This window comes from Antedon bifida, chromosome 6, assembly GCF_963402885.1.
Source record: "Antedon bifida chromosome 6, ecAntBifi1.1, whole genome shotgun sequence".
Taxonomy (NCBI): domain Eukaryota; kingdom Metazoa; phylum Echinodermata; class Crinoidea; order Comatulida; family Antedonidae; genus Antedon; species Antedon bifida.
Window position 1 is genome coordinate 8766625 of NC_136231.1, and position 27667 is coordinate 8794291.

General features: G+C 37.3%; 61 non-coding genes across 61 annotated transcripts; all 61 read left to right on the forward strand.

Annotated features, from left to right (window-relative positions):
- Positions 1–38: 38 nt before the first annotated feature.
- Positions 39–157, forward strand: LOC144846044 (5S ribosomal RNA). The gene has a single exon (XR_013612678.1). It is a non-coding gene; the product is annotated as a 5S ribosomal RNA (ribosomal RNA).
- Positions 158–395: 238 nt separating this feature from the next.
- Positions 396–514, forward strand: LOC144846359 (5S ribosomal RNA). The gene has a single exon (XR_013612980.1). It is a non-coding gene; the product is annotated as a 5S ribosomal RNA (ribosomal RNA).
- Positions 515–632: 118 nt separating this feature from the next.
- On the forward strand, positions 633–751 carry LOC144846360 (5S ribosomal RNA). The gene has a single exon (XR_013612982.1). It is a non-coding gene; the product is annotated as a 5S ribosomal RNA (ribosomal RNA).
- Positions 752–1334: 583 nt separating this feature from the next.
- Positions 1335–1453, forward strand: LOC144846982 (5S ribosomal RNA). Its single transcript, XR_013613559.1, has one exon. It is a non-coding gene; the product is annotated as a 5S ribosomal RNA (ribosomal RNA).
- Positions 1454–1691: 238 nt separating this feature from the next.
- On the forward strand, positions 1692–1810 carry LOC144846565 (5S ribosomal RNA). The gene has a single exon (XR_013613178.1). It is a non-coding gene; the product is annotated as a 5S ribosomal RNA (ribosomal RNA).
- Positions 1811–1928: 118 nt separating this feature from the next.
- On the forward strand, positions 1929–2047 carry LOC144847060 (5S ribosomal RNA). The gene has a single exon (XR_013613634.1). It is a non-coding gene; the product is annotated as a 5S ribosomal RNA (ribosomal RNA).
- Positions 2048–2630: 583 nt separating this feature from the next.
- Positions 2631–2749, forward strand: LOC144846057 (5S ribosomal RNA). Its single transcript, XR_013612689.1, has one exon. It is a non-coding gene; the product is annotated as a 5S ribosomal RNA (ribosomal RNA).
- A 238-nt stretch (positions 2750–2987) lies between these two features.
- On the forward strand, positions 2988–3106 carry LOC144846362 (5S ribosomal RNA). The gene has a single exon (XR_013612983.1). It is a non-coding gene; the product is annotated as a 5S ribosomal RNA (ribosomal RNA).
- A 118-nt stretch (positions 3107–3224) lies between these two features.
- Positions 3225–3343, forward strand: LOC144846363 (5S ribosomal RNA). The gene has a single exon (XR_013612984.1). It is a non-coding gene; the product is annotated as a 5S ribosomal RNA (ribosomal RNA).
- A 583-nt stretch (positions 3344–3926) lies between these two features.
- On the forward strand, positions 3927–4045 carry LOC144846984 (5S ribosomal RNA). Its single transcript, XR_013613561.1, has one exon. It is a non-coding gene; the product is annotated as a 5S ribosomal RNA (ribosomal RNA).
- A 118-nt stretch (positions 4046–4163) lies between these two features.
- LOC144846364 (5S ribosomal RNA) lies at positions 4164–4282 on the forward strand. The gene has a single exon (XR_013612985.1). It is a non-coding gene; the product is annotated as a 5S ribosomal RNA (ribosomal RNA).
- A 239-nt stretch (positions 4283–4521) lies between these two features.
- LOC144846566 (5S ribosomal RNA) lies at positions 4522–4640 on the forward strand. Its single transcript, XR_013613179.1, has one exon. It is a non-coding gene; the product is annotated as a 5S ribosomal RNA (ribosomal RNA).
- A 118-nt stretch (positions 4641–4758) lies between these two features.
- LOC144847061 (5S ribosomal RNA) lies at positions 4759–4877 on the forward strand. The gene has a single exon (XR_013613635.1). It is a non-coding gene; the product is annotated as a 5S ribosomal RNA (ribosomal RNA).
- Positions 4878–5460: 583 nt separating this feature from the next.
- Positions 5461–5579, forward strand: LOC144846068 (5S ribosomal RNA). The gene has a single exon (XR_013612700.1). It is a non-coding gene; the product is annotated as a 5S ribosomal RNA (ribosomal RNA).
- A 238-nt stretch (positions 5580–5817) lies between these two features.
- LOC144846365 (5S ribosomal RNA) lies at positions 5818–5936 on the forward strand. Its single transcript, XR_013612986.1, has one exon. It is a non-coding gene; the product is annotated as a 5S ribosomal RNA (ribosomal RNA).
- Positions 5937–6054: 118 nt separating this feature from the next.
- LOC144846366 (5S ribosomal RNA) lies at positions 6055–6173 on the forward strand. The gene has a single exon (XR_013612987.1). It is a non-coding gene; the product is annotated as a 5S ribosomal RNA (ribosomal RNA).
- A 583-nt stretch (positions 6174–6756) lies between these two features.
- Positions 6757–6875, forward strand: LOC144846080 (5S ribosomal RNA). The gene has a single exon (XR_013612711.1). It is a non-coding gene; the product is annotated as a 5S ribosomal RNA (ribosomal RNA).
- Positions 6876–7113: 238 nt separating this feature from the next.
- On the forward strand, positions 7114–7232 carry LOC144846367 (5S ribosomal RNA). The gene has a single exon (XR_013612988.1). It is a non-coding gene; the product is annotated as a 5S ribosomal RNA (ribosomal RNA).
- Positions 7233–7813: 581 nt separating this feature from the next.
- Positions 7814–7932, forward strand: LOC144846091 (5S ribosomal RNA). Its single transcript, XR_013612722.1, has one exon. It is a non-coding gene; the product is annotated as a 5S ribosomal RNA (ribosomal RNA).
- A 238-nt stretch (positions 7933–8170) lies between these two features.
- On the forward strand, positions 8171–8289 carry LOC144846368 (5S ribosomal RNA). The gene has a single exon (XR_013612989.1). It is a non-coding gene; the product is annotated as a 5S ribosomal RNA (ribosomal RNA).
- Positions 8290–8407: 118 nt separating this feature from the next.
- Positions 8408–8526, forward strand: LOC144846369 (5S ribosomal RNA). The gene has a single exon (XR_013612990.1). It is a non-coding gene; the product is annotated as a 5S ribosomal RNA (ribosomal RNA).
- Positions 8527–9109: 583 nt separating this feature from the next.
- Positions 9110–9228, forward strand: LOC144846103 (5S ribosomal RNA). Its single transcript, XR_013612733.1, has one exon. It is a non-coding gene; the product is annotated as a 5S ribosomal RNA (ribosomal RNA).
- A 238-nt stretch (positions 9229–9466) lies between these two features.
- Positions 9467–9585, forward strand: LOC144846371 (5S ribosomal RNA). Its single transcript, XR_013612992.1, has one exon. It is a non-coding gene; the product is annotated as a 5S ribosomal RNA (ribosomal RNA).
- Positions 9586–10166: 581 nt separating this feature from the next.
- LOC144846115 (5S ribosomal RNA) lies at positions 10167–10285 on the forward strand. Its single transcript, XR_013612744.1, has one exon. It is a non-coding gene; the product is annotated as a 5S ribosomal RNA (ribosomal RNA).
- A 238-nt stretch (positions 10286–10523) lies between these two features.
- Positions 10524–10642, forward strand: LOC144846372 (5S ribosomal RNA). The gene has a single exon (XR_013612993.1). It is a non-coding gene; the product is annotated as a 5S ribosomal RNA (ribosomal RNA).
- Positions 10643–10760: 118 nt separating this feature from the next.
- LOC144846373 (5S ribosomal RNA) lies at positions 10761–10879 on the forward strand. Its single transcript, XR_013612994.1, has one exon. It is a non-coding gene; the product is annotated as a 5S ribosomal RNA (ribosomal RNA).
- A 583-nt stretch (positions 10880–11462) lies between these two features.
- LOC144846127 (5S ribosomal RNA) lies at positions 11463–11581 on the forward strand. Its single transcript, XR_013612755.1, has one exon. It is a non-coding gene; the product is annotated as a 5S ribosomal RNA (ribosomal RNA).
- Positions 11582–11819: 238 nt separating this feature from the next.
- LOC144846374 (5S ribosomal RNA) lies at positions 11820–11938 on the forward strand. The gene has a single exon (XR_013612995.1). It is a non-coding gene; the product is annotated as a 5S ribosomal RNA (ribosomal RNA).
- A 118-nt stretch (positions 11939–12056) lies between these two features.
- On the forward strand, positions 12057–12175 carry LOC144847062 (5S ribosomal RNA). The gene has a single exon (XR_013613636.1). It is a non-coding gene; the product is annotated as a 5S ribosomal RNA (ribosomal RNA).
- Positions 12176–12758: 583 nt separating this feature from the next.
- Positions 12759–12877, forward strand: LOC144846138 (5S ribosomal RNA). Its single transcript, XR_013612766.1, has one exon. It is a non-coding gene; the product is annotated as a 5S ribosomal RNA (ribosomal RNA).
- A 582-nt stretch (positions 12878–13459) lies between these two features.
- On the forward strand, positions 13460–13578 carry LOC144846149 (5S ribosomal RNA). Its single transcript, XR_013612777.1, has one exon. It is a non-coding gene; the product is annotated as a 5S ribosomal RNA (ribosomal RNA).
- A 238-nt stretch (positions 13579–13816) lies between these two features.
- On the forward strand, positions 13817–13935 carry LOC144846375 (5S ribosomal RNA). Its single transcript, XR_013612996.1, has one exon. It is a non-coding gene; the product is annotated as a 5S ribosomal RNA (ribosomal RNA).
- A 118-nt stretch (positions 13936–14053) lies between these two features.
- Positions 14054–14172, forward strand: LOC144847063 (5S ribosomal RNA). Its single transcript, XR_013613637.1, has one exon. It is a non-coding gene; the product is annotated as a 5S ribosomal RNA (ribosomal RNA).
- A 583-nt stretch (positions 14173–14755) lies between these two features.
- Positions 14756–14874, forward strand: LOC144846162 (5S ribosomal RNA). The gene has a single exon (XR_013612789.1). It is a non-coding gene; the product is annotated as a 5S ribosomal RNA (ribosomal RNA).
- A 582-nt stretch (positions 14875–15456) lies between these two features.
- LOC144846985 (5S ribosomal RNA) lies at positions 15457–15575 on the forward strand. Its single transcript, XR_013613562.1, has one exon. It is a non-coding gene; the product is annotated as a 5S ribosomal RNA (ribosomal RNA).
- A 238-nt stretch (positions 15576–15813) lies between these two features.
- On the forward strand, positions 15814–15932 carry LOC144846376 (5S ribosomal RNA). The gene has a single exon (XR_013612997.1). It is a non-coding gene; the product is annotated as a 5S ribosomal RNA (ribosomal RNA).
- A 118-nt stretch (positions 15933–16050) lies between these two features.
- On the forward strand, positions 16051–16169 carry LOC144846378 (5S ribosomal RNA). Its single transcript, XR_013612998.1, has one exon. It is a non-coding gene; the product is annotated as a 5S ribosomal RNA (ribosomal RNA).
- Positions 16170–16752: 583 nt separating this feature from the next.
- Positions 16753–16871, forward strand: LOC144846986 (5S ribosomal RNA). Its single transcript, XR_013613563.1, has one exon. It is a non-coding gene; the product is annotated as a 5S ribosomal RNA (ribosomal RNA).
- Positions 16872–17109: 238 nt separating this feature from the next.
- LOC144846567 (5S ribosomal RNA) lies at positions 17110–17228 on the forward strand. The gene has a single exon (XR_013613180.1). It is a non-coding gene; the product is annotated as a 5S ribosomal RNA (ribosomal RNA).
- A 581-nt stretch (positions 17229–17809) lies between these two features.
- Positions 17810–17928, forward strand: LOC144846173 (5S ribosomal RNA). Its single transcript, XR_013612800.1, has one exon. It is a non-coding gene; the product is annotated as a 5S ribosomal RNA (ribosomal RNA).
- Positions 17929–18166: 238 nt separating this feature from the next.
- Positions 18167–18285, forward strand: LOC144846379 (5S ribosomal RNA). The gene has a single exon (XR_013612999.1). It is a non-coding gene; the product is annotated as a 5S ribosomal RNA (ribosomal RNA).
- A 118-nt stretch (positions 18286–18403) lies between these two features.
- LOC144847065 (5S ribosomal RNA) lies at positions 18404–18522 on the forward strand. Its single transcript, XR_013613639.1, has one exon. It is a non-coding gene; the product is annotated as a 5S ribosomal RNA (ribosomal RNA).
- A 583-nt stretch (positions 18523–19105) lies between these two features.
- On the forward strand, positions 19106–19224 carry LOC144846185 (5S ribosomal RNA). Its single transcript, XR_013612811.1, has one exon. It is a non-coding gene; the product is annotated as a 5S ribosomal RNA (ribosomal RNA).
- Positions 19225–19462: 238 nt separating this feature from the next.
- Positions 19463–19581, forward strand: LOC144846380 (5S ribosomal RNA). The gene has a single exon (XR_013613000.1). It is a non-coding gene; the product is annotated as a 5S ribosomal RNA (ribosomal RNA).
- Positions 19582–19699: 118 nt separating this feature from the next.
- Positions 19700–19818, forward strand: LOC144846381 (5S ribosomal RNA). Its single transcript, XR_013613001.1, has one exon. It is a non-coding gene; the product is annotated as a 5S ribosomal RNA (ribosomal RNA).
- Positions 19819–20401: 583 nt separating this feature from the next.
- On the forward strand, positions 20402–20520 carry LOC144846196 (5S ribosomal RNA). The gene has a single exon (XR_013612823.1). It is a non-coding gene; the product is annotated as a 5S ribosomal RNA (ribosomal RNA).
- Positions 20521–20758: 238 nt separating this feature from the next.
- Positions 20759–20877, forward strand: LOC144846383 (5S ribosomal RNA). Its single transcript, XR_013613003.1, has one exon. It is a non-coding gene; the product is annotated as a 5S ribosomal RNA (ribosomal RNA).
- Positions 20878–20995: 118 nt separating this feature from the next.
- On the forward strand, positions 20996–21114 carry LOC144846384 (5S ribosomal RNA). Its single transcript, XR_013613004.1, has one exon. It is a non-coding gene; the product is annotated as a 5S ribosomal RNA (ribosomal RNA).
- A 583-nt stretch (positions 21115–21697) lies between these two features.
- LOC144846987 (5S ribosomal RNA) lies at positions 21698–21816 on the forward strand. Its single transcript, XR_013613564.1, has one exon. It is a non-coding gene; the product is annotated as a 5S ribosomal RNA (ribosomal RNA).
- Positions 21817–22054: 238 nt separating this feature from the next.
- LOC144846385 (5S ribosomal RNA) lies at positions 22055–22173 on the forward strand. The gene has a single exon (XR_013613005.1). It is a non-coding gene; the product is annotated as a 5S ribosomal RNA (ribosomal RNA).
- Positions 22174–22758: 585 nt separating this feature from the next.
- On the forward strand, positions 22759–22877 carry LOC144846209 (5S ribosomal RNA). The gene has a single exon (XR_013612834.1). It is a non-coding gene; the product is annotated as a 5S ribosomal RNA (ribosomal RNA).
- Positions 22878–23114: 237 nt separating this feature from the next.
- On the forward strand, positions 23115–23233 carry LOC144846386 (5S ribosomal RNA). Its single transcript, XR_013613006.1, has one exon. It is a non-coding gene; the product is annotated as a 5S ribosomal RNA (ribosomal RNA).
- Positions 23234–23351: 118 nt separating this feature from the next.
- On the forward strand, positions 23352–23470 carry LOC144846387 (5S ribosomal RNA). Its single transcript, XR_013613007.1, has one exon. It is a non-coding gene; the product is annotated as a 5S ribosomal RNA (ribosomal RNA).
- Positions 23471–23590: 120 nt separating this feature from the next.
- On the forward strand, positions 23591–23709 carry LOC144846556 (5S ribosomal RNA). The gene has a single exon (XR_013613169.1). It is a non-coding gene; the product is annotated as a 5S ribosomal RNA (ribosomal RNA).
- Positions 23710–24292: 583 nt separating this feature from the next.
- Positions 24293–24411, forward strand: LOC144846220 (5S ribosomal RNA). Its single transcript, XR_013612845.1, has one exon. It is a non-coding gene; the product is annotated as a 5S ribosomal RNA (ribosomal RNA).
- Positions 24412–24957: 546 nt separating this feature from the next.
- Positions 24958–25076, forward strand: LOC144846231 (5S ribosomal RNA). The gene has a single exon (XR_013612856.1). It is a non-coding gene; the product is annotated as a 5S ribosomal RNA (ribosomal RNA).
- Positions 25077–25194: 118 nt separating this feature from the next.
- On the forward strand, positions 25195–25313 carry LOC144846389 (5S ribosomal RNA). Its single transcript, XR_013613009.1, has one exon. It is a non-coding gene; the product is annotated as a 5S ribosomal RNA (ribosomal RNA).
- Positions 25314–25433: 120 nt separating this feature from the next.
- LOC144846558 (5S ribosomal RNA) lies at positions 25434–25552 on the forward strand. The gene has a single exon (XR_013613171.1). It is a non-coding gene; the product is annotated as a 5S ribosomal RNA (ribosomal RNA).
- A 583-nt stretch (positions 25553–26135) lies between these two features.
- On the forward strand, positions 26136–26254 carry LOC144846242 (5S ribosomal RNA). Its single transcript, XR_013612867.1, has one exon. It is a non-coding gene; the product is annotated as a 5S ribosomal RNA (ribosomal RNA).
- An 897-nt stretch (positions 26255–27151) lies between these two features.
- Positions 27152–27270, forward strand: LOC144846254 (5S ribosomal RNA). The gene has a single exon (XR_013612878.1). It is a non-coding gene; the product is annotated as a 5S ribosomal RNA (ribosomal RNA).
- Positions 27271–27508: 238 nt separating this feature from the next.
- On the forward strand, positions 27509–27627 carry LOC144846390 (5S ribosomal RNA). Its single transcript, XR_013613010.1, has one exon. It is a non-coding gene; the product is annotated as a 5S ribosomal RNA (ribosomal RNA).
- The last annotated feature ends 40 nt before the right edge of the window (positions 27628–27667 follow it).

Here is a 27667-nt window from a genome sequence, read left to right on the forward strand (position 1 = left end):
TTTTATTAATTAAAAAACGCCCAACTCAGTAACCGAATGTCTACGACCATACCACGTTGAAAACACCGGTTCTCGTCCGATCACCGCAGTTAAACAACGTCGGGCCTGGTTAGTACTTGGATGGGAGACCGCCTGGGAATACCTGGTGTCGTAGACCTATGTTTAACTTTTTTTAAATTATACTAAACAAAGTTTATTTTACCTTTCAATTATGTGTTTCTTGAACAGAAGTGTGTGCAAATACAAAAGTCATGGTTTCAGCAGCTGCTAATTTGAATCCTAGAAAATGTTCTATAATAAATTCCAAAAGTATTAGGTTATAGGATATATGTGTTTGTAGAGATTAAGACAGTGACTATAAGATCTCTATAATCTTGAACCGCAAGTTAACGAATGTCTACAACCATACCACGTTGAAAACACCGGTTCTCGTCCGATCACCGCAGTTAAACAACGTCGGGCCTGGTTAGTACTTGGATGGGAGACCGCCTGGGAATACCTGGTGTCGTAGACCTATGTTTAACTTTTTTAAATTATACTAAACAAAATTTGTTTTACCTTTCAATTATGTTTTTATGACAGTAACAATAAGATCTATCTAAGGTATAATCTTGAACCGCAAGTAACCGAATGTCTACAACCATACCACGTTGAAAACACCGGTTCTCGTCCGATCACCGCAGTTAAACAACGTCGGGCCTGGTTAGTACTTGGATGGGAGACCGCCTGGGAATACCTGGTGTCGTAGACCTATGTTTAACTTTTTTTTAAATTATACTAAACAAAGTTTATTTTACCTTTCAATTATGTTTTTATGACAGTAACTATAATATCTATCTAAGGTATAATCTTGAACCGCAAGTAACCGAATGTCTACAACCGTACCAGGTTGCCTGGGAATATCTGGTGTCGTACACCTGTGTTTATCTTTTTAATAATCCTAAAATATAGTCTTTTTTAAATGTTTACATTTTGACAAAATGTGTTTATACTGTTGATGATAGTATAAGTAAATAAATTCAAACTGTAACCGAAGTTAATCGAAAGTTTTTCAACTAAACTGCCTTGAAAACAACGGTTCTCGTCCGATCATTGAAGTTAAACAAGTTGTTGTTCAAAGACATGTTTGTTGTTGTATGTTGCTGCTGTGGTGACCGTACAAACGTCACTGTACTACGCGGGCGTCCACTTGTGTGCGCGTTTGCTTCTTAGCAACAAAGCGGCCTGAAGCTTTTGTACATGCCGCTATTGTGTTATGCTTCTTTGTACAGTGTTATTGTTTCTTTTATATTGTCTTTTTATTAATTAAAAAACGCCCAACTCAGTAACCGAATGTCTACGACCATACCACGTTGACAACACCGGTTCTCGTCCGATCACCGCAGTTAAACAACGTCGGGCCTGGTTAGTACTTGGATGGGAGACCGCCTGGGAATACCTGGTGTCGTAGACCTATGTTTAACTTTTTTTAAATTATACTAAACAAAGTTTATTTTACCTTTCAATTATGTGTTTCTTGAACAGAAGTGTGTGCAAATACCAAAGTCATGGTTTCAGCAGCTGCTAATTTGAATCCTAGAAAATGTTCTATAATAAATTCCAAAAGTATTAGGTTATAGGATATATGTGTTTGTAGAGATTAAGACAGTGACTATAAGATCTCTATAATCTTGAACCGCAAGTTAGCGAATGTCTACAACCATACCACGTCGAAAACACCGGTTCTCGTCCGATCACCGCAGTTAAACAACGTCGGGCCTGGTTAGTACTTGGATGGGAGACCGCCTGGGAATACCTGGTGTCGTAGACCTATGTTTAACTTTTTTAAATTATACTAAACAAAATTTGTTTTACCTTTCAATTATGTTTTTATGACAGTAACAATAAGATCTATCTAAGGTATAATCTTGAACCGCAAGTAACCGAATGTCTACAACCATACCACGTTGAAAACACCGGTTCTCGTCCGATCACCGCAGTTAAACAACGTCGGGCCTGGTTAGTACTAGGATGGGAGACCGCCTGGGAATACCTGGTGTCGTAGACCTATGTTTAACTTTTTTTTAAATTATACTAAACAAAGTTTATTTTACCTTTCAATTATGTTTTTATGACAGTAACTATAAGATCTATCTAAGGTATAATCTTGAACCGCAAGTAACCGAATGTCTACAACCGTACCAGGTTGCCTGGGAATATCTGGTGTCGTACACCTGTGTTTATCTATTTAATAATCCTAAAATATAGTCTTTTTTAAATGTTTACATTTTGACAAAATGTGTTTATACTGTTGATGATAGTATAAGTAAATAAATTCAAACTGTAACCGAAGTTAATCGAAAGTTTTTCAATTAAACTGCCTTGAAAACAACGGTTCTCGTCCGATCATTGAAGTTAAACAAGTTGTTGTTCAAAGACATGTTTGTTGTTGTATGTTGCTGCTGTGGTGACCGTACAAACGTCACTGTACTACGCGGGCGTCCACTTCTGTGCGCGTTTGCTTCTTAGCAACAAAGCGGCCTGAAGCTTTTGTACATGCCGCTATTGTGTTATGCTTCTTTGTACAGTGTTATTGTTTCTTTTATATTGTCTTTTTATTAATTAAAAAACGCCCAACTCAGTAACCGAATGTCTACGACCATACCACGTTGAAAACACCGGTTCTCGTCCGATCACCGCAGTTAAACAACGTCGGGCCTGGTTAGTACTTGGATGGGAGACCGCCTGGGAATACCTGGTGTCGTAGACCTATGTTTAACTTTTTTAAAATTATACTAAACAAAGTTTATTTTACCTTTCAATTATGTGTTTCTTGAACAGAAGTGTGTGCAAATACAAAAGTCATGGTTTCAGCAGCTGCTAATTTGAATCCTAGAAAATGTTCTATAATAAATTCCAAAAGTATTAGGTTATAGGATATATGTGTTTGTAGAGATTAAGACAGTGACTATAAGATCTCTATAATCTTGAACCGCAAGTTAACGAATGTCTACAACCATACCACGTTGAAAACACCGGTTCTCGTCCGATCACCGCAGTTAAACAACGTCGGGCCTGGTTAGTACTTGGATGGGAGACCGCCTGGGAATACCTGGTGTCGTAGACCTATGTTTAACTTTTTTAAATTATACTAAACAAAATTTGTTTTACCTTTCAATTATGTTTTTATGACAGTAACAATAAGATCTATCTAAGGTATAATCTTGAACCGCAAGTAACCGAATGTCTACAACCATACCACGTTGAAAACACCGGTTCTCGTCCGATCACCGCAGTTAAACAACGTCGGGCCTGGTTAGTACTTGGATGGGAGACCGCCTGGGAATACCTGGTGTCGTAGACCTATGTTTAACTTTTTTTTAAATTATACTAAACAAAGTTTATTTTACCTTTCAATTATGTTTTTATGACAGTAACTATAATATCTATCTAAGGTATAATCTTGAACCGCAAGTAACCGAATGTCTACAACCGTACCAGGTTGCCTGGGAATATCTGGTGTCGTACACCTGTGTTTATCTTTTTAATAATCCTAAAATATAGTCTTTTTTAAATGTTTACATTTTGACAAAATGTGTTTATACTGTTGATGATAGTATAAGTAAATAAATTCAAACTGTAACCGAAGTTAATCGAAAGTTTTTCAACTAAACTGCCTTGAAAACAACGGTTCTCGTCCGATCATTGAAGTTAAACAAGTTGTTGTTCAAAGACATGTTTGTTGTTGTATGTTGCTGCTGTGGTGACCGTACAAACGTCACTGTACTACGCGGGCGTCCACTTGTGTGCGCGTTTGCTTCTTAGCAACAAAGCGGCCTGAAGCTTTTGTACATGCCGCTATTGTGTTATGCTTCTTTGTACAGTGTTATTGTTTCTTTTATATTGTCTTTTTATTAATTAAAAAACGCCCAACTCAGTAACCGAATGTCTACGACCATACCACGTTGACAACACCGGTTCTCGTCCGATCACCGCAGTTAAACAACGTCGGGCCTGGTTAGTACTTGGATGGGAGACCGCCTGGGAATACCTGGTGTCGTAGACCTATGTTTAACTTTTTTAAATTATACTAAACAAAATTTGTTTTACCTTTCAATTATGTTTTTATGACAGTAACAATAAGATCTATCTAAGGTATAATCTTGAACCGCAAGTTAACGAATGTCTACAACCATACCACGTTGAAAACACCGGTTCTCGTCCGATCACCGCAGTTAAACAACGTCGGGCCTGGTTAGTACTTGGATGGGAGACCGCCTGGGAATACCTGGTGTCGTAGACCTATGTTTAACTTTTTTTTAAATTATACTAAACAAAGTTTATTTTACCTTTCAATTATGTGTTTCTTGAACAGAAGTGTGTGCAAATACCAAAGTCATGGTTTCAGCAGCTGCTAATTTGAATCCTAGAAAATGTTCTATAATAAATTCCAAAAGTATTAGGTTATAGGATATATGTGTTTGTAGAGATTAAGACAGTGACTATAAGATCTCTATAATCTTGAACCGCAAGTTAGCGAATGTCTACAACCATACCACGTCGAAAACACCGGTTCTCGTCCGATCACCGCAGTTAAACAACGTCGGGCCTGGTTAGTACTTGGATGGGAGACCGCCTGGGAATACCTGGTGTCGTAGACCTATGTTTAACTTTTTTAAATTATACTAAACAAAATTTGTTTTACCTTTCAATTATGTTTTTATGACAGTAACAATAAGATCTATCTAAGGTATAATCTTGAACCGCAAGTAACCGAATGTCTACAACCATACCACGTTGAAAACACCGGTTCTCGTCCGATCACCGCAGTTAAACAACGTCGGGCCTGGTTAGTACTAGGATGGGAGACCGCCTGGGAATACCTGGTGTCGTAGACCTATGTTTAACTTTTTTTTAAATTATACTAAACAAAGTTTATTTTACCTTTCAATTATGTTTTTATGACAGTAACTATAAGATCTATCTAAGGTATAATCTTGAACCGCAAGTAACCGAATGTCTACAACCGTACCAGGTTGCCTGGGAATATCTGGTGTCGTACACCTGTGTTTATCTATTTAATAATCCTAAAATATAGTCTTTTTTAAATGTTTACATTTTGACAAAATGTGTTTATACTGTTGATGATAGTATAAGTAAATAAATTCAAACTGTAACCGAAGTTAATCGAAAGTTTTTCAATTAAACTGCCTTGAAAACAACGGTTCTCGTCCGATCATTGAAGTTAAACAAGTTGTTGTTCAAAGACATGTTTGTTGTTGTATGTTGCTGCTGTGGTGACCGTACAAACGTCACTGTACTACGCGGGCGTCCACTTCTGTGCGCGTTTGCTTCTTAGCAACAAAGCGGCCTGAAGCTTTTGTACATGCCGCTATTGTGTTATGCTTCTTTGTACAGTGTTATTGTTTCTTTTATATTGTCTTTTTATTAATTAAAAAACGCCCAACTCAGTAACCGAATGTCTACGACCATACCACGTTGAAAACACCGGTTCTCGTCCGATCACCGCAGTTAAACAACGTCGGGCCTGGTTAGTACTTGGATGGGAGACCGCCTGGGAATACCTGGTGTCGTAGACCTATGTTTAACTTTTTTAAAATTATACTAAACAAAGTTTATTTTACCTTTCAATTATGTGTTTCTTGAACAGAAGTGTGTGCAAATACAAAAGTCATGGTTTCAGCAGCTGCTAATTTGAATCCTAGAAAATGTTCTATAATAAATTCCAAAAGTATTAGGTTATAGGATATATGTGTTTGTAGAGATTAAGACAGTGACTATAAGATCTCTATAATCTTGAACCGCAAGTTAACGAATGTCTACAACCATACCACGTTGAAAACACCGGTTCTCGTCCGATCACCGCAGTTAAACAACGTCGGGCCTGGTTAGTACTTGGATGGGAGACCGCCTGGGAATACCTGGTGTCGTAGACCTATGTTTAACTTTTTTAAATTATACTAAACAAAATTTGTTTTACCTTTCAATTATGTTTTTATGACAGTAACAATAAGATCTATCTAAGGTATAATCTTGAACCGCAAGTAACCGAATGTCTACAACCATACCACGTTGAAAACACCGGTTCTCGTCCGATCACCGCAGTTAAACAACGTCGGGCCTGGTTAGTACTTGGATGGGAGACCGCCTGGGAATACCTGGTGTCGTAGACCTATGTTTAACTTTTTTTTAAATTATACTAAACAAAGTTTATTTTACCTTTCAATTATGTTTTTATGACAGTAACTATAATATCTATCTAAGGTATAATCTTGAACCGCAAGTAACCGAATGTCTACAACCGTACCAGGTTGCCTGGGAATATCTGGTGTCGTACACCTGTGTTTATCTTTTTAATAATCCTAAAATATAGTCTTTTTTAAATGTTTACATTTTGACAAAATGTGTTTATACTGTTGATGATAGTATAAGTAAATAAATTCAAACTGTAACCGAAGTTAATCGAAAGTTTTTCAACTAAACTGCCTTGAAAACAACGGTTCTCGTCCGATCATTGAAGTTAAACAAGTTGTTGTTCAAAGACATGTTTGTTGTTGTATGTTGCTGCTGTGGTGACCGTACAAACGTCACTGTACTACGCGGGCGTCCACTTGTGTGCGCGTTTGCTTCTTAGCAACAAAGCGGCCTGAAGCTTTTGTACATGCCGCTATTGTGTTATGCTTCTTTGTACAGTGTTATTGTTTCTTTTATATTGTCTTTTTATTAATTAAAAAACGCCCAACTCAGTAACCGAATGTCTACGACCATACCACGTTGAAAACACCGGTTCTCGTCCGATCACCGCAGTTAAACAACGTCGGGCCTGGTTAGTACTTGGATGGGAGACCGCCTGGGAATACCTGGTGTCGTAGACCTATGTTTAACTTTTTTTAAATTATACTAAACAAAGTTTATTTTACCTTTCAATTATGTGTTTCTTGAACAGAAGTGTGTGCAAATACAAAAGTCATGGTTTCAGCAGCTGCTAATTTGAATCCTAGAAAATGTTCTATAATAAATTCCAAAAGTATTAGGTTATAGGATATATGTGTTTGTAGAGATTAAGACAGTGACTATAAGATCTCTATAATCTTGAACCGCAAGTTAACGAATGTCTACAACCATACCACGTTGAAAACACCGGTTCTCGTCCGATCACCGCAGTTAAACAACGTCGGGCCTGGTTAGTACTTGGATGGGAGACCGCCTGGGAATACCTGGTGTCGTAGACCTATGTTTAACTTTTTTAAATTATACTAAACAAAATTTGTTTTACCTTTCAATTATGTTTTTATGACAGTAACAATAAGATCTATCTAAGGTATAATCTTGAACCGCAAGTAACCGAATGTCTACAACCGTACCAGGTTGCCTGGGAATATCTGGTGTCGTACACCTGTGTTTATCTTTTTAATAATCCTAAAATATAGTCTTTTTTAAATGTTTACATTTTGACAAAATGTGTTTATACTGTTGATGATAGTATAAGTAAATAAATTCAAACTGTAACCGAAGTTAATCGAAAGTTTTTCAATTAAACTGCCTTGAAAACAACGGTTCTCGTCCGATCATTGAAGTTAAACAAGTTGTTGTTCAAAGACATGTTTGTTGTTGTATGTTGCTGCTGTGGTGACCGTACAAACGTCACTGTACTACGCGGGCGTCCACTTCTGTGCGCGTTTGCTTCTTAGCAACAAAGCGGCCTGAAGCTTTTGTACATGCCGCTATTGTGTTATGCTTCTTTGTACAGTGTTATTGTTTCTTTTATATTGTCTTTTTATTAATTAAAAAACGCCCAACTCAGTAACCGAATGTCTACGACCATACCACGTTGAAAACACCGGTTCTCGTCCGATCACCGCAGTTAAACAACGTCGGGCCTGGTTAGTACTTGGATGGGAGACCGCCTGGGAATACCTGGTGTCGTAGACCTATGTTTAACTTTTTTTAAATTATACTAAACAAAGTTTATTTTACCTTTCAATTATGTGTTTCTTGAACAGAAGTGTGTGCAAATACAAAAGTCATGGTTTCAGCAGCTGCTAATTTGAATCCTAGAAAATGTTCTATAATAAATTCCAAAAGTATTAGGTTATAGGATATATGTGTTTGTAGAGATTAAGACAGTGACTATAAGATCTCTATAATCTTGAACCGCAAGTTAACGAATGTCTACAACCATACCACGTTGAAAACACCGGTTCTCGTCCGATCACCGCAGTTAAACAACGTCGGGCCTGGTTAGTACTTGGATGGGAGACCGCCTGGGAATACCTGGTGTCGTAGACCTATGTTTAACTTTTTTAAATTATACTAAACAAAATTTGTTTTACCTTTCAATTATGTTTTTATGACAGTAACAATAAGATCTATCTAAGGTATAATCTTGAACCGCAAGTAACCGAATGTCTACAACCATACCACGTTGAAAACACCGGTTCTCGTCCGATCACCGCAGTTAAACAACGTCGGGCCTGGTTAGTACTTGGATGGGAGACCGCCTGGGAATACCTGGTGTCGTAGACCTATGTTTAACTTTTTTTTAAATTATACTAAACAAAGTTTATTTTACCTTTCAATTATGTTTTTATGACAGTAACTATAATATCTATCTAAGGTATAATCTTGAACCGCAAGTAACCGAATGTCTACAACCGTACCAGGTTGCCTGGGAATATCTGGTGTCGTACACCTGTGTTTATCTTTTTAATAATCCTAAAATATAGTCTTTTTTAAATGTTTACATTTTGACAAAATGTGTTTATACTGTTGATGATAGTATAAGTAAATAAATTCAAACTGTAACCGAAGTTAATCGAAAGTTTTTCAACTAAACTGCCTTGAAAACAACGGTTCTCGTCCGATCATTGAAGTTAAACAAGTTGTTGTTCAAAGACATGTTTGTTGTTGTATGTTGCTGCTGTGGTGACCGTACAAACGTCACTGTACTACGCGGGCGTCCACTTGTGTGCGCGTTTGCTTCTTAGCAACAAAGCGGCCTGAAGCTTTTGTACATGCCGCTATTGTGTTATGCTTCTTTGTACAGTGTTATTGTTTCTTTTATATTGTCTTTTTATTAATTAAAAAACGCCCAACTCAGTAACCGAATGTCTACGACCATACCACGTTGAAAACACCGGTTCTCGTCCGATCACCGCAGTTAAACAACGTCGGGCCTGGTTAGTACTTGGATGGGAGACCGCCTGGGAATACCTGGTGTCGTAGACCTATGTTTAACTTTTTTTAAATTATACTAAACAAAGTTTATTTTACCTTTCAATTATGTGTTTCTTGAACAGAAGTGTGTGCAAATACAAAAGTCATGGTTTCAGCAGCTGCTAATTTGAATCCTAGAAAATGTTCTATAATAAATTCCAAAAGTATTAGGTTATAGGATATATGTGTTTGTAGAGATTAAGACAGTGACTATAAGATCTCTATAATCTTGAACCGCAAGTTAACGAATGTCTACAACCATACCACGTTGAAAACACCGGTTCTCGTCCGATCACCGCAGTTAAACAACGTCGGGCCTGGTTAGTACTTGGATGGGAGACCGCCTGGGAATACCTGGTGTCGTAGACCTATGTTTAACTTTTTTAAATTATACTAAACAAAATTTGTTTTACCTTTCAATTATGTTTTTATGACAGTAACAATAAGATCTATCTAAGGTATAATCTTGAACCGCAAGTAACCGAATGTCTACAACCGTACCAGGTTGCCTGGGAATATCTGGTGTCGTACACCTGTGTTTATCTTTTTAATAATCCTAAAATATAGTCTTTTTTAAATGTTTACATTTTGACAAAATGTGTTTATACTGTTGATGATAGTATAAGTAAATAAATTCAAACTGTAACCGAAGTTAATCGAAAGTTTTTCAATTAAACTGCCTTGAAAACAACGGTTCTCGTCCGATCATTGAAGTTAAACAAGTTGTTGTTCAAAGACATGTTTGTTGTTGTATGTTGCTGCTGTGGTGACCGTACAAACGTCACTGTACTACGCGGGCGTCCACTTCTGTGCGCGTTTGCTTCTTAGCAACAAAGCGGCCTGAAGCTTTTGTACATGCCGCTATTGTGTTATGCTTCTTTGTACAGTGTTATTGTTTCTTTTATATTGTCTTTTTATTAATTAAAAAACGCCCAACTCAGTAACCGAATGTCTACGACCATACCACGTTGAAAACACCGGTTCTCGTCCGATCACCGCAGTTAAACAACGTCGGGCCTGGTTAGTACTTGGATGGGAGACCGCCTGGGAATACCTGGTGTCGTAGACCTATGTTTAACTTTTTTTAAATTATACTAAACAAAGTTTATTTTACCTTTCAATTATGTGTTTCTTGAACAGAAGTGTGTGCAAATACCAAAGTCATGGTTTCAGCAGCTGCTAATTTGAATCCTAGAAAATGTTCTATAATAAATTCCAAAAGTATTAGGTTATAGGATATATGTGTTTGTAGAGATTAAGACAGTGACTATAAGATCTCTATAATCTTGAACCGCAAGTTAACGAATGTCTACAACCATACCACGTTGAAAACACCGGTTCTCGTCCGATCACCGCAGTTAAACAACGTCGGGCCTGGTTAGTACTTGGATGGGAGACCGCCTGGGAATACCTGGTGTCGTAGACCTATGTTTAACTTTTTTAAATTATACTAAACAAAATTTGTTTTACCTTTCAATTATGTTTTTATGACAGTAACAATAAGATCTATCTAAGGTATAATCTTGAACCGCAAGTAACCGAATGTCTACAACCATACCACGTTGAAAACACCGGTTCTCGTCCGATCACCGCAGTTAAACAACGTCGGGCCTGGTTAGTACTTGGATGGGAGACCGCCTGGGAATACCTGGTGTCGTAGACCTATGTTTAACTTTTTTTAAAATTATACTAAACAAAGTTTATTTTACCTTTCAATTATGTTTTTATGACAGTAACTATAAGATCTATCTAAGGTATAATCTTGAACCGCAAGTAACCGAATGTCTACAACCGTACCAGGTTGCCTGGGAATATCTGGTGTCGTACACCTGTGTTTATCTTTTTAATAATCCTAAAATATAGTCTTTTTTAAATGTTTACATTTTGACAAAATGTGTTTATACTGTTGATGATAGTATAAGTAAATAAATTCAAACTGTAACCGAAGTTAATCGAAAGTTTTTCAACTAAACTGCCTTGAAAACAACGGTTCTCGTCCGATCATTGAAGTTAAACAAGTTGTTGTTCAAAGACATGTTTGTTGTTGTATGTTGCTGCTGTGGTGACCGTACAAACGTCACTGTACTACGCGGGCGTCCACTTGTGTGCGCGTTTGCTTCTTAGCAACAAAGCGGCCTGAAGCTTTTGTACATGCCGCTATTGTGTTATGCTTCTTTGTACAGTGTTATTGTTTCTTTTATATTGTCTTTTTATTAATTAAAAAACGCCCAACTCAGTAACCGAATGTCTACGACCATACCACGTTGAAAACACCGGTTCTCGTCCGATCACCGCAGTTAAACAACGTCGGGCCTGGTTAGTACTTGGATGGGAGACCGCCTGGGAATACCTGGTGTCGTAGACCTATGTTTAACTTTTTTTAAATTATACTAAACAAAGTTTATTTTACCTTTCAATTATGTGTTTCTTGAACAGAAGTGTGTGCAAATACCAAAGTCATGGTTTCAGCAGCTGCTAATTTGAATCCTAGAAAATGTTCTATAATAAATTCCAAAAGTATTAGGTTATAGGATATATGTGTTTGTAGAGATTAAGACAGTGACTATAAGATCTCTATAATCTTGAACCGCAAGTTAGCGAATGTCTACAACCATACCACGTTGAAAACACCGGTTCTCGTCCGATCACCGCAGTTAAACAACGTCGGGCCTGGTTAGTACTTGGATGGGAGACCGCCTGGGAATACCTGGTGTCGTAGACCTATGTTTAACTTTTTTAAATTATACTAAACAAAATTTGTTTTACCTTTCAATTATGTTTTTATGACAGCAACAATAAGATCTATCTAAGGTATAATCTTGAACCGCAAGTAACCGAATGTCTACAACCATACCACGTTGAAAACACCGGTTCTCGTCCGATCACCGCAGTTAAACAACGTCGGGCCTGGTTAGTACTAGGATGGGAGACCGCCTGGGAATACCTGGTGTCGTAGACCTATGTTTAACTTTTTTTTAAATTATACTAAACAAAGTTTATTTTACCTTTCAATTATGTTTTTATGACAGTAACTATAAGATCTATCTAAGGTATAATCTTGAACCGCAAGTAACCGAATGTCTACAACCGTACCAGGTTGCCTGGGAATATCTGGTGTCGTACACCTGTGTTTATCTTTTTAATAATCCTAAAATATAGTCTTTTTTAAATATTTACATTTTGACAAAATGTGTATATACTGTTGATGATAGTATAAGTAAATAAATTCAAACTGTAACCGAAGTTAATCGAAAGTTTTTCAATTAAACTGCCTTGAAAACAACGGTTCTCGTCCGATCATTGAAGTTAAACAAGTTGTTGTTCAAAGACATGTTTGTTGTTGTATGTTGCTGCTGTGGTGACCGTACAAACGTCACTGTACTACGCGGGCGTCCACTTGTGTGCGCGTTTGCTTCTTAGCAACAAAGCGGCCTGAAGCTTTTGTACATGCCGCTATTGTGTTATGCTTCTTTGTACAGTGTTATTGTTTCTTTTATATTGTCTTTTTATTAATTAAAAAACGCCCAACTCAGTAACCGAATGTCTACGACCATACCACGTTGAAAACACCGGTTCTCGTCCGATCACCGCAGTTAAACAACGTCGGGCCTGGTTAGTACTTGGATGGGAGACCGCCTGGGAATACCTGGTGTCGTAGACCTATGTTTAACTTTTTTTAAATTATACTAAACAAAGTTTATTTTACCTTTCAATTATGTTTTTATGACAGTAACTATAAGATCTATCTAAGGTATAATCTTGAACCGCAAGTAACCGAATGTCTACAACCGTACCAGGTTGCCTGGGAATATCTGGTGTCGTACACCTGTGTTTATCTTTTTAATAATCCTAAAATATAGTCTTTTTTAAATATTTACATTTTGACAAAATGTGTATATACTGTTGATGATAGTATAAGTAAATAAATTCAAACTGTAACCGAAGTTAATCGAAAGTTTTTCAATTAAACTGCCTTGAAAACAACGGTTCTCGTCCGATCATTGAAGTTAAACAAGTTGTTGTTCAAAGACATGTTTGTTGTTGTATGTTGCTGCTGTGGTGACCGTACAAACGTCACTGTACTACGCGGGCGTCCACTTGTGTGCGCGTTTGCTTCTTAGCAACAAAGCGGCCTGAAGCTTTTGTACATGCCGCTATTGTGTTATGCTTCTTTGTACAGTGTTATTGTTTCTTTTATATTGTCTTTTTATTAATTAAAAAACGCCCAACTCAGTAACCGAATGTCTACGACCATACCACGTTGAAAACACCGGTTCTCGTCCGATCACCGCAGTTAAACAACGTCGGGCCTGGTTAGTACTTGGATGGGAGACCGCCTGGGAATACCTGGTGTCGTAGACCTATGTTTAACTTTTTTTAAATTATACTAAACAAAGTTTATTTTACCTTTCAATTATGTGTTTCTTGAACAGAAGTGTGTGCAAATACAAAAGTCATGGTTTCAGCAGCTGCTAATTTGAATCCTAGAAAATGTTCTATAATAAATTCCAAAAGTATTAGGTTATAGGATATATGTGTTTGTAGAGATTAAGACAGTGACTATAAGATCTCTATAATCTTGAACCGCAAGTTAGCGAATGTCTACAACCATACCACGTTGAAAACACCGGTTCTCGTCCGATCACCGCAGTTAAACAACGTCGGGCCTGGTTAGTACTTGGATGGGAGACCGCCTGGGAATACCTGGTGTCGTAGACCTATGTTTAACTTTTTTAAATTATACTAAACAAAATTTGTTTTACCTTTCAATTATGTTTTTATGACAGCAACAATAAGATCTATCTAAGGTATAATCTTGAACCGCAAGTAACCGAATGTCTACAACCATACCACGTTGAAAACACCGGTTCTCGTCCGATCACCGCAGTTAAACAACGTCGGGCCTGGTTAGTACTAGGATGGGAGACCGCCTGGGAATACCTGGTGTCGTAGACCTATGTTTAACTTTTTTTTAAATTATACTAAACAAAGTTTATTTTACCTTTCAATTATGTTTTTATGACAGTAACTATAAGATCTATCTAAGGTATAATCTTGAACCGCAAGTAACCGAATGTCTACAACCGTACCAGGTTGCCTGGGAATATCTGGTGTCGTACACCTGTGTTTATCTTTTTAATAATCCTAAAATATAGTCTTTTTTAAATATTTACATTTTGACAAAATGTGTATATACTGTTGATGATAGTATAAGTAAATAAATTCAAACTGTAACCGAAGTTAATCGAAAGTTTTTCAATTAAACTGCCTTGAAAACAACGGTTCTCGTCCGATCATTGAAGTTAAACAAGTTGTTGTTCAAAGACATGTTTGTTGTTGTATGTTGCTGCTGTGGTGACCGTACAAACGTCACTGTACTACGCGGGCGTCCACTTGTGTGCGCGTTTGCTTCTTAGCAACAAAGCGGCCTGAAGCTTTTGTACATGCCGCTATTGTGTTATGCTTCTTTGTACAGTGTTATTGTTTCTTTTATATTGTCTTTTTATTAATTAAAAAACGCCCAACTCAGTAACCGAATGTCTACGACCATACCACGTTGAAAACACCGGTTCTCGTCCGATCACCGCAGTTAAACAACGTCGGGCCTGGTTAGTACTTGGATGGGAGACCGCCTGGGAATACCTGGTGTCGTAGACCTATGTTTAACTTTTTTTAAATTATACTAAACAAAGTTTATTTTACCTTTCAATTATGTTTTTATGACAGTAACTATAAGATCTATCTAAGGTATAATCTTGAACCGCAAGTAACCGAATGTCTACAACCGTACCAGGTTGCCTGGGAATATCTGGTGTCGTACACCTGTGTTTATCTTTTTAATAATCCTAAAATATAGTCTTTTTTAAATATTTACATTTTGACAAAATGTGTATATACTGTTGATGATAGTATAAGTAAATAAATTCAAACTGTAACCGAAGTTAATCGAAAGTTTTTCAACTAAACTGCCTTGAAAACAACGGTTCTCGTCCGATCATTGAAGTTAAACAAGTTGTTGTTCAAAGACATGTTTGTTGTTGTATGTTGCTGCTGTGGTGACCGTACAAACGTCACTGTACTACGCGGGCGTCCACTTGTGTGCGCGTTTGCTTCTTAGCAACAAAGCGGCCTGAAGCTTTTGTACATGCCGCTATTGTGTTATGCTTCTTTGTACAGTGTTATTGTTTCTTTTATATTGTCTTTTTATTAATTAAAAAACGCCCAACTCAGTAACCGAATGTCTACGACCATACCACGTTGACAACACCGGTTCTCGTCCGATCACCGCAGTTAAACAACGTCGGGCCTGGTTAGTACTTGGATGGGAGACCGCCTGGGAATACCTGGTGTCGTAGACCTATGTTTAACTTTTTTTAAATTATACTAAACAAAGTTTATTTTACCTTTCAATTATGTGTTTCTTGAACAGAAGTGTGTGCAAATACCAAAGTCATGGTTTCAGCAGCTGCTAATTTGAATCCTAGAAAATGTTCTATAATAAATTCCAAAAGTATTAGGTTATAGGATATATGTGTTTGTAGAGATTAAGACAGTGACTATAAGATCTCTATAATCTTGAACCGCAAGTTAACGAATGTCTACAACCATACCACGTTGAAAACACCGGTTCTCGTCCGATCACCGCAGTTAAACAACGTCGGGCCTGGTTAGTACTTGGATGGGAGACCGCCTGGGAATACCTGGTGTCGTAGACCTATGTTTAACTTTTTTAAATTATACTAAACAAAATTTGTTTTACCTTTCAATTATGTTTTTATGACAGTAACAATAAGATCTATCTAAGGTATAATCTTGAACCGCAAGTAACCGAATGTCTACAACCATACCACGTTGAAAACACCGGTTCTCGTCCGATCACCGCAGTTAAACAACGTCGGGCCTGGTTAGTACTTGGATGGGAGACCGCCTGGGAATACCTGGTGTCGTAGACCTATGTTTAACTTTTTTTTAAATTATACTAAACAAAGTTTATTTTACCTTTCAATTATGTTTTTATGACAGTAACTATAATATCTATCTAAGGTATAATCTTGAACCGCAAGTAACCGAATGTCTACAACCGTACCAGGTTGCCTGGGAATATCTGGTGTCGTACACCTGTGTTTATCTTTTTAATAATCCTAAAATATAGTCTTTTTTAAATGTTTACATTTTGACAAAATGTGTTTATACTGTTGATGATAGTATAAGTAAATAAATTCAAACTGTAACCGAAGTTAATCGAAAGTTTTTCAACTAAACTGCCTTGAAAACAACGGTTCTCGTCCGATCATTGAAGTTAAACAAGTTGTTGTTCAAAGACATGTTTGTTGTTGTATGTTGCTGCTGTGGTGACCGTACAAACGTCACTGTACTACGCGGGCGTCCACTTGTGTGCGCGTTTGCTTCTTAGCAACAAAGCGGCCTGAAGCTTTTGTACATGCCGCTATTGTGTTATGCTTCTTTGTACAGTGTTATTGTTTCTTTTATATTGTCTTTTTATTAATTAAAAAACGCCCAACTCAGTAACCGAATGTCTACGACCATACCACGTTGACAACACCGGTTCTCGTCCGATCACCGCAGTTAAACAACGTCGGGCCTGGTTAGTACTTGGATGGGAGACCGCCTGGGAATACCTGGTGTCGTAGACCTATGTTTAACTTTTTTTAAATTATACTAAACAAAGTTTATTTTACCTTTCAATTATGTGTTTCTTGAACAGAAGTGTGTGCAAATACCAAAGTCATGGTTTCAGCAGCTGCTAATTTGAATCCTAGAAAATGTTCTATAATAAATTCCAAAAGTATTAGGTTATAGGATATATGTGTTTGTAGAGATTAAGACAGTGACTATAAGATCTCTATAATCTTGAACCGCAAGTTAGCGAATGTCTACAACCATACCACGTCGAAAACACCGGTTCTCGTCCGATCACCGCAGTTAAACAACGTCGGGCCTGGTTAGTACTTGGATGGGAGACCGCCTGGGAATACCTGGTGTCGTAGACCTATGTTTAACTTTTTTAAATTATACTAAACAAAATTTGTTTTACCTTTCAATTATGTTTTTATGACAGTAACAATAAGATCTATCTAAGGTATAATCTTGAACCGCAAGTAACCGAATGTCTACAACCGTACCAGGTTGCCTGGGAATATCTGGTGTCGTACACCTGTGTTTATCTTTTTAATAATCCTAAAATATAGTCTTTTTTAAATGTTTACATTTTGACAAAATGTGTTTATACTGTTGATGATAGTATAAGTAAATAAATTCAAACTGTAACCGAAGTTAATCGAAAGTTTTTCAATTAAACTGCCTTGAAAACAACGGTTCTCGTCCGATCATTGAAGTTAAACAAGTTGTTGTTCAAAGACATGTTTGTTGTTGTATGTTGCTGCTGTGGTGACCGTACAAACGTCACTGTACTACGCGGGCGTCCACTTCTGTGCGCGTTTGCTTCTTAGCAACAAAGCGGCCTGAAGCTTTTGTACATGCCGCTATTGTGTTATGCTTCTTTGTACAGTGTTATTGTTTCTTTTATATTGTCTTTTTATTAATTAAAAAACGCCCAACTCAGTAACCGAATGTCTACGACCATACCACGTTGAAAACACCGGTTCTCGTCCGATCACCGCAGTTAAACAACGTCGGGCCTGGTTAGTACTTGGATGGGAGACCGCCTGGGAATACCTGGTGTCGTAGACCTATGTTTAACTTTTTTTAAATTATACTAAACAAAGTTTATTTTACCTTTCAATTATGTGTTTCTTGAACAGAAGTGTGTGCAAATACCAAAGTCATGGTTTCAGCAGCTGCTAATTTGAATCCTAGAAAATGTTCTATAATAAATTCCAAAAGTATTAGGTTATAGGATATATGTGTTTGTAGAGATTAAGACAGTGACTATAAGATCTCTATAATCTTGAACCGCAAGTTAACGAATGTCTACAACCATACCACGTTGAAAACACCGGTTCTCGTCCGATCACCGCAGTTAAACAACGTCGGGCCTGGTTAGTACTTGGATGGGAGACCGCCTGGGAATACCTGGTGTCGTAGACCTATGTTTAACTTTTTTAAATTATACTAAACAAAATTTGTTTTACCTTTCAATTATGTTTTTATGACAGTAACAATAAGATCTATCTAAGGTATAATCTTGAACCGCAAGTAACCGAATGTCTACAACCATACCACGTTGAAAACACCGGTTCTCGTCCGATCACCGCAGTTAAACAACGTCGGGCCTGGTTAGTACTAGGATGGGAGACCGCCTGGGAATACCTGGTGTCGTAGACCTATGTTTAACTTTTTTTTAAATTATACTAAACAAAGTTTATTTTACCTTTCAATTATGTTTTTATGACAGTAACTATAAGATCTATCTAAGGTATAATCTTGAACCGCAAGTAACCGAATGTCTACAACCGTACCAGGTTGCCTGGGAATATCTGGTGTCGTACACCTGTGTTTATCTTTTTAATAATCCTAAAATATAGTCTTTTTTAAATGTTTACATTTTGACAAAATGTGTTTATACTGTTGATGATAGTATAAGTAAATAAATTCAAACTGTAACCGAAGTTAATCGAAAGTTTTTCAATTAAACTGCCTTGAAAACAACGGTTCTCGTCCGATCATTGAAGTTAAACAAGTTGTTGTTCAAAGACATGTTTGTTGTTGTATGTTGCTGCTGTGGTGACCGTACAAACGTCACTGTACTACGCGGGCGTCCACTTCTGTGCGCGTTTGCTTCTTAGCAACAAAGCGGCCTGAAGCTTTTGTACATGCCGCTATTGTGTTATGCTTCTTTGTACAGTGTTATTGTTTCTTTTATATTGTCTTTTTATTAATTAAAAAACGCCCAACTCAGTAACCGAATGTCTACGACCATACCACGTTGAAAACACCGGTTCTCGTCCGATCACCGCAGTTAAACAACGTCGGGCCTGGTTAGTACTTGGATGGGAGACCGCCTGGGAATACCTGGTGTCGTAGACCTATGTTTAACTTTTTTTAAATTATACTAAACAAAGTTTATTTTACCTTTCAATTATGTGTTTCTTGAACAGAAGTGTGTGCAAATACCAAAGTCATGGTTTCAGCAGCTGCTAATTTGAATCCTAGAAAATGTTCTATAATAAATTCCAAAAGTATTAGGTTATAGGATATATGTGTTTGTAGAGATTAAGACAGTGACTATAAGATCTCTATAATCTTGAACCGCAAGTTAACGAATGTCTACAACCATACCACGTTGAAAACACCGGTTCTCGTCCGATCACCGCAGTTAAACAACGTCGGGCCTGGTTAGTACTTGGATGGGAGACCGCCTGGGAATACCTGGTGTCGTAGACCTATGTTTAACTTTTTTAAATTATACTAAACAAAATTTGTTTTACCTTTCAATTATGTTTTTATGACAGTAACAATAAGATCTATCTAAGGTATAATCTTGAACCGCAAGTAACCGAATGTCTACAACCATACCACGTTGAAAACACCGGTTCTCGTCCGATCACCGCAGTTAAACAACGTCGGGCCTGGTTAGTACTTGGATGGGAGACCGCCTGGGAATACCTGGTGTCGTAGACCTATGTTTAACTTTTTTTTAAATTATATTAAACAAAGTTTATTTTACCTTTCAATTATGTTTTTATGACAGTAACTATAAGATCTATCTAAGGTATAATCTTGAACCGCAAGTAACCGAATGTCTACAACCGTACCAGGTTGCCTGGGAATATCTGGTGTCGTACACCTGTGTTTATCTTTTTAATAATCCTAAAATATAGTCTTTTTTAAATGTTTACATTTTGACAAAATGTGTTTATACTGTTGATGATAGTATAAGTAAATAAATTCAAACTGTAACCGAAGTTAATCGAAAGTTTTTCAATTAAACTGCCTTGAAAACAACGGTTCTCGTCCGATCATTGAAGTTAAACAAGTTGTTGTTCAAAGACATGTTTGTTGTTGTATGTTGCTGCTGTGGTGACCGTACAAACGTCACTGTACTACGCGGGCGTCCACTTGTGTGCGCGTTTGCTTCTTAGCAACAAAGCGGCCTGAAGCTTTTGTACATGCCGCTATTGTGTTATGCTTCTTTGTACAGTGTTATTGTTTCTTTTATATTGTCTTTTTATTAATTAAAAAACGCCCAACTCAGTAACCGAATGTCTACGACCATACCACGTTGAAAACACCGGTTCTCGTCCGATCACCGCAGTTAAACAACGTCGGGCCTGGTTAGTACTTGGATGGGAGACCGCCTGGGAATACCTGGTGTCGTAGACCTATGTTTAACTTTTTTTAAATTATACTAAACAAAGTTTATTTTACCTTTCAATTATGTGTTTCTTGAACAGAAGTGTGTGCAAATACAAAAGTCATGGTTTCAGCAGCTGCTAATTTGAATCCTAGAAAATGTTCTATAATAAATTCCAAAAGTATTAGGTTATAGGATATATGTGTTTGTAGAGATTAAGACAGTGACTATAAGATCTCTATAATCTTGAACCGCAAGTTAACGAATGTCTACAACCATACCACGTTGAAAACACCGGTTCTCGTCCGATCACCGCAGTTAAACAACGTCGGGCCTGGTTAGTACTTGGATGGGAGACCGCCTGGGAATACCTGGTGTCGTAGACCTATGTTTAACTTTTTTAAATTATACTAAACAAAATTTGTTTTACCTTTCAATTATGTTTTTATGACAGTAACAATAAGATCTATCTAAGGTATAATCTTGAACCGCAAGTAACCGAATGTCTACAACCATACCACGTTGAAAACACCGGTTCTCGTCCGATCACCGCAGTTAAACAACGTCGGGCCTGGTTAGTACTTGGATGGGAGACCGCCTGGGAATACCTGGTGTCGTAGACCTATGTTTAACTTTTTTTTAAATTATACTAAACAAAGTTTATTTTACCTTTCAATTATGTTTTTATGACAGTAACTATAAGATCTATCTAAGGTATAATCTTGAACCGCAAGTAACCGAATGTCTACAACCGTACCAGGTTGCCTGGGAATATCTGGTGTCGTACACCTGTGTTTATCTTTTTAATAATCCTAAAATATAGTCTTTTTTAAATGTTTACATTTTGACAAAATGTGTTTATACTGTTGATGATAGTATAAGTAAATAAATTCAAACTGTAACCGAAGTTAATCGAAAGTTTTTCAACTAAACTGCCTTGAAAACAACGGTTCTCGTCCGATCATTGAAGTTAAACAAGTTGTTGTTCAAAGACATGTTTGTTGTTGTATGTTGCTGCTGTGGTGACCGTACAAACGTCACTGTACTACGCGGGCGTCCACTTGTGTGCGCGTTTGCTTCTTAGCAACAAAGCGGCCTGAAGCTTTTGTACATGCCGCTATTGTGTTATGCTTCTTTGTACAGTGTTATTGTTTCTTTTATATTGTCTTTTTATTAATTAAAAAACGCCCAACTCAGTAACCGAATGTCTACGACCATACCACGTTGACAACACCGGTTCTCGTCCGATCACCGCAGTTAAACAACGTCGGGCCTGGTTAGTACTTGGATGGGAGACCGCCTGGGAATACCTGGTGTCGTAGACCTATGTTTAACTTTTTTAAAATTATACTAAACAAAGTTTATTTTACCTTTCAATTATGTGTTTCTTGAACAGAAGTGTGTGCAAATACCAAAGTCATGGTTTCAGCAGCTGCTAATTTGAATCCTAGAAAATGTTCTATAATAAATTCCAAAAGTATTAGGTTATAGGATATATGTGTTTGTAGAGATTAAGACAGTGACTCTAAGATCTCTATAATCTTGAACCGCAAGTTAGCGAATGTCTACAACCATACCACGTTGAAAACACCGGTTCTCGTCCGATCACCGCAGTTAAACAACGTCGGGCCTGGTTAGTACTTGGATGGGAGACCGCCTGGGAATACCTGGTGTCGTAGACCTATGTTTAACTTTTTTAAATTATACTAAACAAAATTTGTTTTACCTTTCAATTATGTTTTTATGACAGTAACAATAAGATCTATCTAAGGTATAATCTTGAACCGCAAGTAACCGAATGTCTACAACCGTACCAGGTTGCCTGGGAATATCTGGTGTCGTACACCTGTGTTTATCTTTTTAATAATCCTAAAATATATATAGTCTTTTTTAAATGTTTACATTTTGACAAAATGTGTTTATACTGTTGATGATAGTATAAGTAAATAAATTCAAACTGTAACCGAAGTTAATCGAAAGTTTTTCAATTAAACTGCCTTGAAAACAACGGTTCTCGTCCGATCATTGAAGTTAAACAAGTTGTTGTTCAAAGACATGTTTGTTGTTGTATGTTGCTGCTGTGGTGACCGTACAAACGTCACTGTACTACGCGGGCGTCCACTTCTGTGCGCGTTTGCTTCTTAGCAACAAAGCGGCCTGAAGCTTTTGTACATGCCGCTATTGTGTTATGCTTCTTTGTACAGTGTTATTGTTTCTTTTATATTGTCTTTTTATTAATTAAAAAACGCCCAACTCAGTAACCGAATGTCTACGACCATACCACGTTGAAAACACCGGTTCTCGTCCGATCACCGCAGTTAAACAACGTCGGGCCTGGTTAGTACTTGGATGGGAGACCGCCTGGGAATACCTGGTGTCGTAGACCTATGTTTAACTTTTTTAAATTATACTAAACAAAGTTTATTTTACCTTTCAATTATGTGTTTCTTGAACAGAAGTGTGTGCAAATACCAAAGTCATGGTTTCAGCAGCTGCTAATTTGAATCCTAGAAAATGTTCTATAATAAATTCCAAAAGTATTAGGTTATAGGATATATGTGTTTGTAGAGATTAAGACAGTGACTATAAGATCTCTATAATCTTGAACCGGAAGTTAACGAATGTCTACAACCATACCACGTTGAAAACACCGGTTCTCGTCCGATCACCGCAGTTAAACAACGTCGGGCCTGGTTAGTACTTGGATGGGAGACCGCCTGGGAATACCTGGTGTCGTAGACCTATGTTTAACTTTTTTAAATTATACTAAACAAAATTTGTTTTACCTTTCAATTATGTTTTTATGACAGTAACAATAAGATCTATCTAAGGTATAATCTTGAACCGCAAGTAACCGAATGTCTACAACCATACCACGTTGAAAACACCGGTTCTCGTCCGATCACCGCAGTTAAACAACGTCGGGCCTGGTTAGTACTTGGATGGGAGACCGCCTGGGAATACCTGGTGTCGTAGACCTATGTTTAACTTTTTTTTAAATTATACTAAACAAAGTTTATTTTACCTTTCAATTATGTTTTTATGACAGTAACTATAAGATCTATCTAAGGTATAATCTTGAACCGCAAGTAACCGAATGTCTACAACCGTACCACGTTGAAAACACCGGTTCTCGTCCGATCACCGCAGTTAAACAACGTCGGGCCTGGTTAGTACTTGGATGGGAGACCGCCTGGGAATACCTGGTGTCGTAGACCTATGTTTAACTTTTTTTTAAATTATACTAAACAAAGTTTATTTTACCTTTCAATTATGTTTTTATGACAGTAACTATAAGATCTATCTAAGGTATAATCTTGAACCGCAAGTAACCGAATGTCTACAACCGTACCAGGTTGCCTGGGAATATCTGGTGTCGTACACCTGTGTTTATCTTTTTAATAATCCTAAAATATAGTCTTTTTTAAATGTTTACATTTTGACAAAATGTGTTTATACTGTTGATGATAGTATAAGTAAATAAATTCAAACTGTAACCGAAGTTAATCGAAAGTTTTTCAACTAAACTGCCTTGAAAACAACGGTTCTCGTCCGATCATTGAAGTTAAACAAGTTGTTGTTCAAAGACATGTTTGTTGTTGTATGTTGCTGCTGTGGTGACCGTACAAACGTCACTGTACTACGCGGGCGTCCACTTGTGTGCGCGTTTGCTTCTTAGCAACAAAGCGGCCTGAAGCTTTTGTACATGCCGCTATTGTGTTATGCTTCTTTGTACAGTGTTATTGTTTCTTTTATATTGTCTTTTTATTAATTAAAAAACGCCCAACTCAGTAACCGAATGTCTACGACCATACCACGTTGAAAACACCGGTTCTCGTCCGATCACCGCAGTTAAACAACGTCGGGCCTGGTTAGTACTTGGATGGGAGACCGCCTGGGAATACCTGGTGTCGTAGACCTATGTTTAACTTTTTTTAAATTATACTAAACAAAGTTTATTTTACCTTTCAATTATGTGTTTCTTGAACAGAAGTGTGTGCAAATACAAAAGTCATGGTTTCAGCAGCTGCTAATTTGAATCCTAGAAAATGTTCTATAATAAATTCCAAAAGTATTAGGTTATAGGATATATGTGTTTGTAGAGATTAAGACAGTGACTATAAGATCTCTATAATCTTGAACCGCAAGTTAACGAATGTCTACAACCATACCACGTTGAAAACACCGGTTCTCGTCGGGCCTGGTTAGTACTTGGATGGGAGACCGCCTGGGAATACCTGGTGTCGTAGACCTATGTTTAACTTTTTTAAATTATACTAAACAAAATTTGTTTTACCTTTCAATTATGTTTTTATGACAGTAACAATAAGATCTATCTAAGGTATAATCTTGAACCGCAAGTAACCGAATGTTGCCTGGGAATATCTGGTGTCGTACACCTGTGTTTATCTTTTTAATAATCCTAAAATATAGTCTTTTTTAAATGTTTAACTCAGTAACCGAATGTCTACGACCATACCACGTTGAAAACACCGGTTCTCGTCCGATCACCGCAGTTAAACAACGTCGGGCCTGGTTAGTACTTGGATGGGAGACCGCCTGGGAATACCTGGTGTCGTAGACCTATGTTTAACTTTTTTAAATTATACTAAACAAAATTTGTTTTACCTTTCAATTATGTTTTTATGACAGTAACAATAAGATCTATCTAAGGTATAATCTTGAACCGCAAGTAACCGAATGTCTACAACCATACCACGTTGAAAACACCGGTTCTCGTCCGATCACCGCAGTTAAACAACGTCGGGCCTGGTTAGTACTTGGATGGGAGACCGCCTGGGAATACCTGGTGTCGTAGACCTATGTTTAACTTTTTTTTAAATTATACTAAACAAAGTTTATTTTACCTTTCAATTATGTTTTTATGACAGTAACTATAAGATCTATCTAAGGTATAATCTTGAACCGCAAGTAACCGAATGTCTACAACCGTACCACGTTGAAAACACCGGTTCTCGTCCGATCACCGCAGTTAAACAACGTCGGGCCTGGTTAGTACTTGGATGGGAGACCGCCTGGGAATACCTGGTGTCGTAGACCTATGTTTAACTTTTTTTTAAATTATACTAAACAAAGTTTATTTTACCTTTCAATTATGTTTTTATGACAGTAACTATAAGATCTATCTAAGGTATAATCTTGAACCGCAAGTAACCGAATGTCTACAACCGTACCAGGTTGCCTGGGAATATCTGGTGTCGTACACCTGTGTTTATCTTTTTAATAATCCTAAAATATAGTCTTTTTTAAATGTTTACATTTTGACAAAATGTGTTTATACTGTTGATGATAGTATAAGTAAATAAATTCAAACTGTAACCGAAGTTAATCGAAAGTTTTTCAACTAAACTGCCTTGAAAACAACGGTTCTCGTCCGATCATTGAAGTTAAACAAGTTGTTGTTCAAAGACATGTTTGTTGTTGTATGTTGCTGCTGTGGTGACCGTACAAACGTCACTGTACTACGCGGGCGTCCACTTGTGTGCGCGTTTGCTTCTTAGCAACAAAGCGGCCTGAAGCTTTTGTACATGCCGCTATTGTGTTATGCTTCTTTGTACAGTGTTATTGTTTCTTTTATATTGTCTTTTTATTAATTAAAAAACGCCCAACTCAGTAACCGAATGTCTACGACCATACCACGTTGAAAACACCGGTTCTCGTCCGATCACCGCAGTTAAACAACGTCGGGCCTGGTTAGTACTTGGATGGGAGACCGCCTGGGAATACCTGGTGTCGTAGACCTATGTTTAACTTTTTTTAAATTATACTAAACAAAGTTTATTTTACCTTTCAATTATGTGTTTCTTGAACAGAAGTGTGTGCAAATACAAAAGTCATGGTTTCAGCAGCTGCTAATTTGAATCCTAGAAAATGTTCTATAATAAATTCCAAAAGTATTAGGTTATAGGATATATGTGTTTGTAGAGATTAAGACAGTGACTATAAGATCTCTATAATCTTGAACCGCAAGTTAACGAATGTCTACAACCATACCACGTTGAAAACACCGGTTCTCGTCGGGCCTGGTTAGTACTTGGATGGGAGACCGCCTGGGAATACCTGGTGTCGTAGACCTATGTTTAACTTTTTTAAATTATACTAAACAAAATTTGTTTTACCTTTCAATTATGTTTTTATGACAGTAACAATAAGATCTATCTAAGGTATAATCTTGAACCGCAAGTAACCGAATGTTGCCTGGGAATATCTGGTGTCGTACACCTGTGTTTATCTTTTTAATAATCCTAAAATATAGTCTTTTTTAAATGTTTACATTTTGACAAAATGTGTTTATACTGTTGATGATAGTATAAGTAAATAAATTCAAACTGTAACCGAAGTTAATCGAAAGTTTTTCAACTAAACTGCCTTGAAAACAACGGTTCTCGTCCGATCATTGAAGTTAAACAAGTTGTTGTTCAAAGACATGTTTGTTGTTGTATGTTGCTGCTGTGGTGACCGTACAAACGTCACTGTACTACGCGGGCGTCCACTTGTGTGCGCGTTTGCTTCTTAGCAACAAAGCGGCCTGAAGCTTTTGTACATGCCGCTATTGTGTTATGCTTCTTTGTACAGTGTTATTGTTTCTTTTATATTGTCTTTTTATTAATTAAAAAACGCCCAACTCAGTAACCGAATGTCTACGACCATACCACGTTGAAAACACCGGTTCTCGTCCGATCACCGCAGTTAAACAACGTCGGGCCTGGTTAGTACTTGGATGGGAGACCGCCTGGGAATACCTGGTGTCGTAGACCTATGTTTAACTTTTTTTAAATTATACTAAACAAAGTTTATTTTACCTTTCAATTATGTGTTTCTTGAACAGAAGTGTGTGCAAATACCAAAGTCATGGTTTCAGCAGCTGCTAATTTGAATCCTAGAAAATGTTCTATAATAAATTCCAAAAGTATTAGGTTATAGGATATATGTGTTTGTAGAGATTAAGACAGTGACTCTAAGATCTCTATAATCTTGAACCGCAAGTTAGCGAATGTCTACAACCATACCACGTTGAAAACACCGGTTCTCGTCCGATCACCGCAGTTAAACAACGTCGGGCCTGGTTAGTACTTGGATGGGAGACCGCCTGGGAATACCTGGTGTCGTAGACCTATGTTTAACTTTTTTAAATTATACTAAACAAAATTTGTT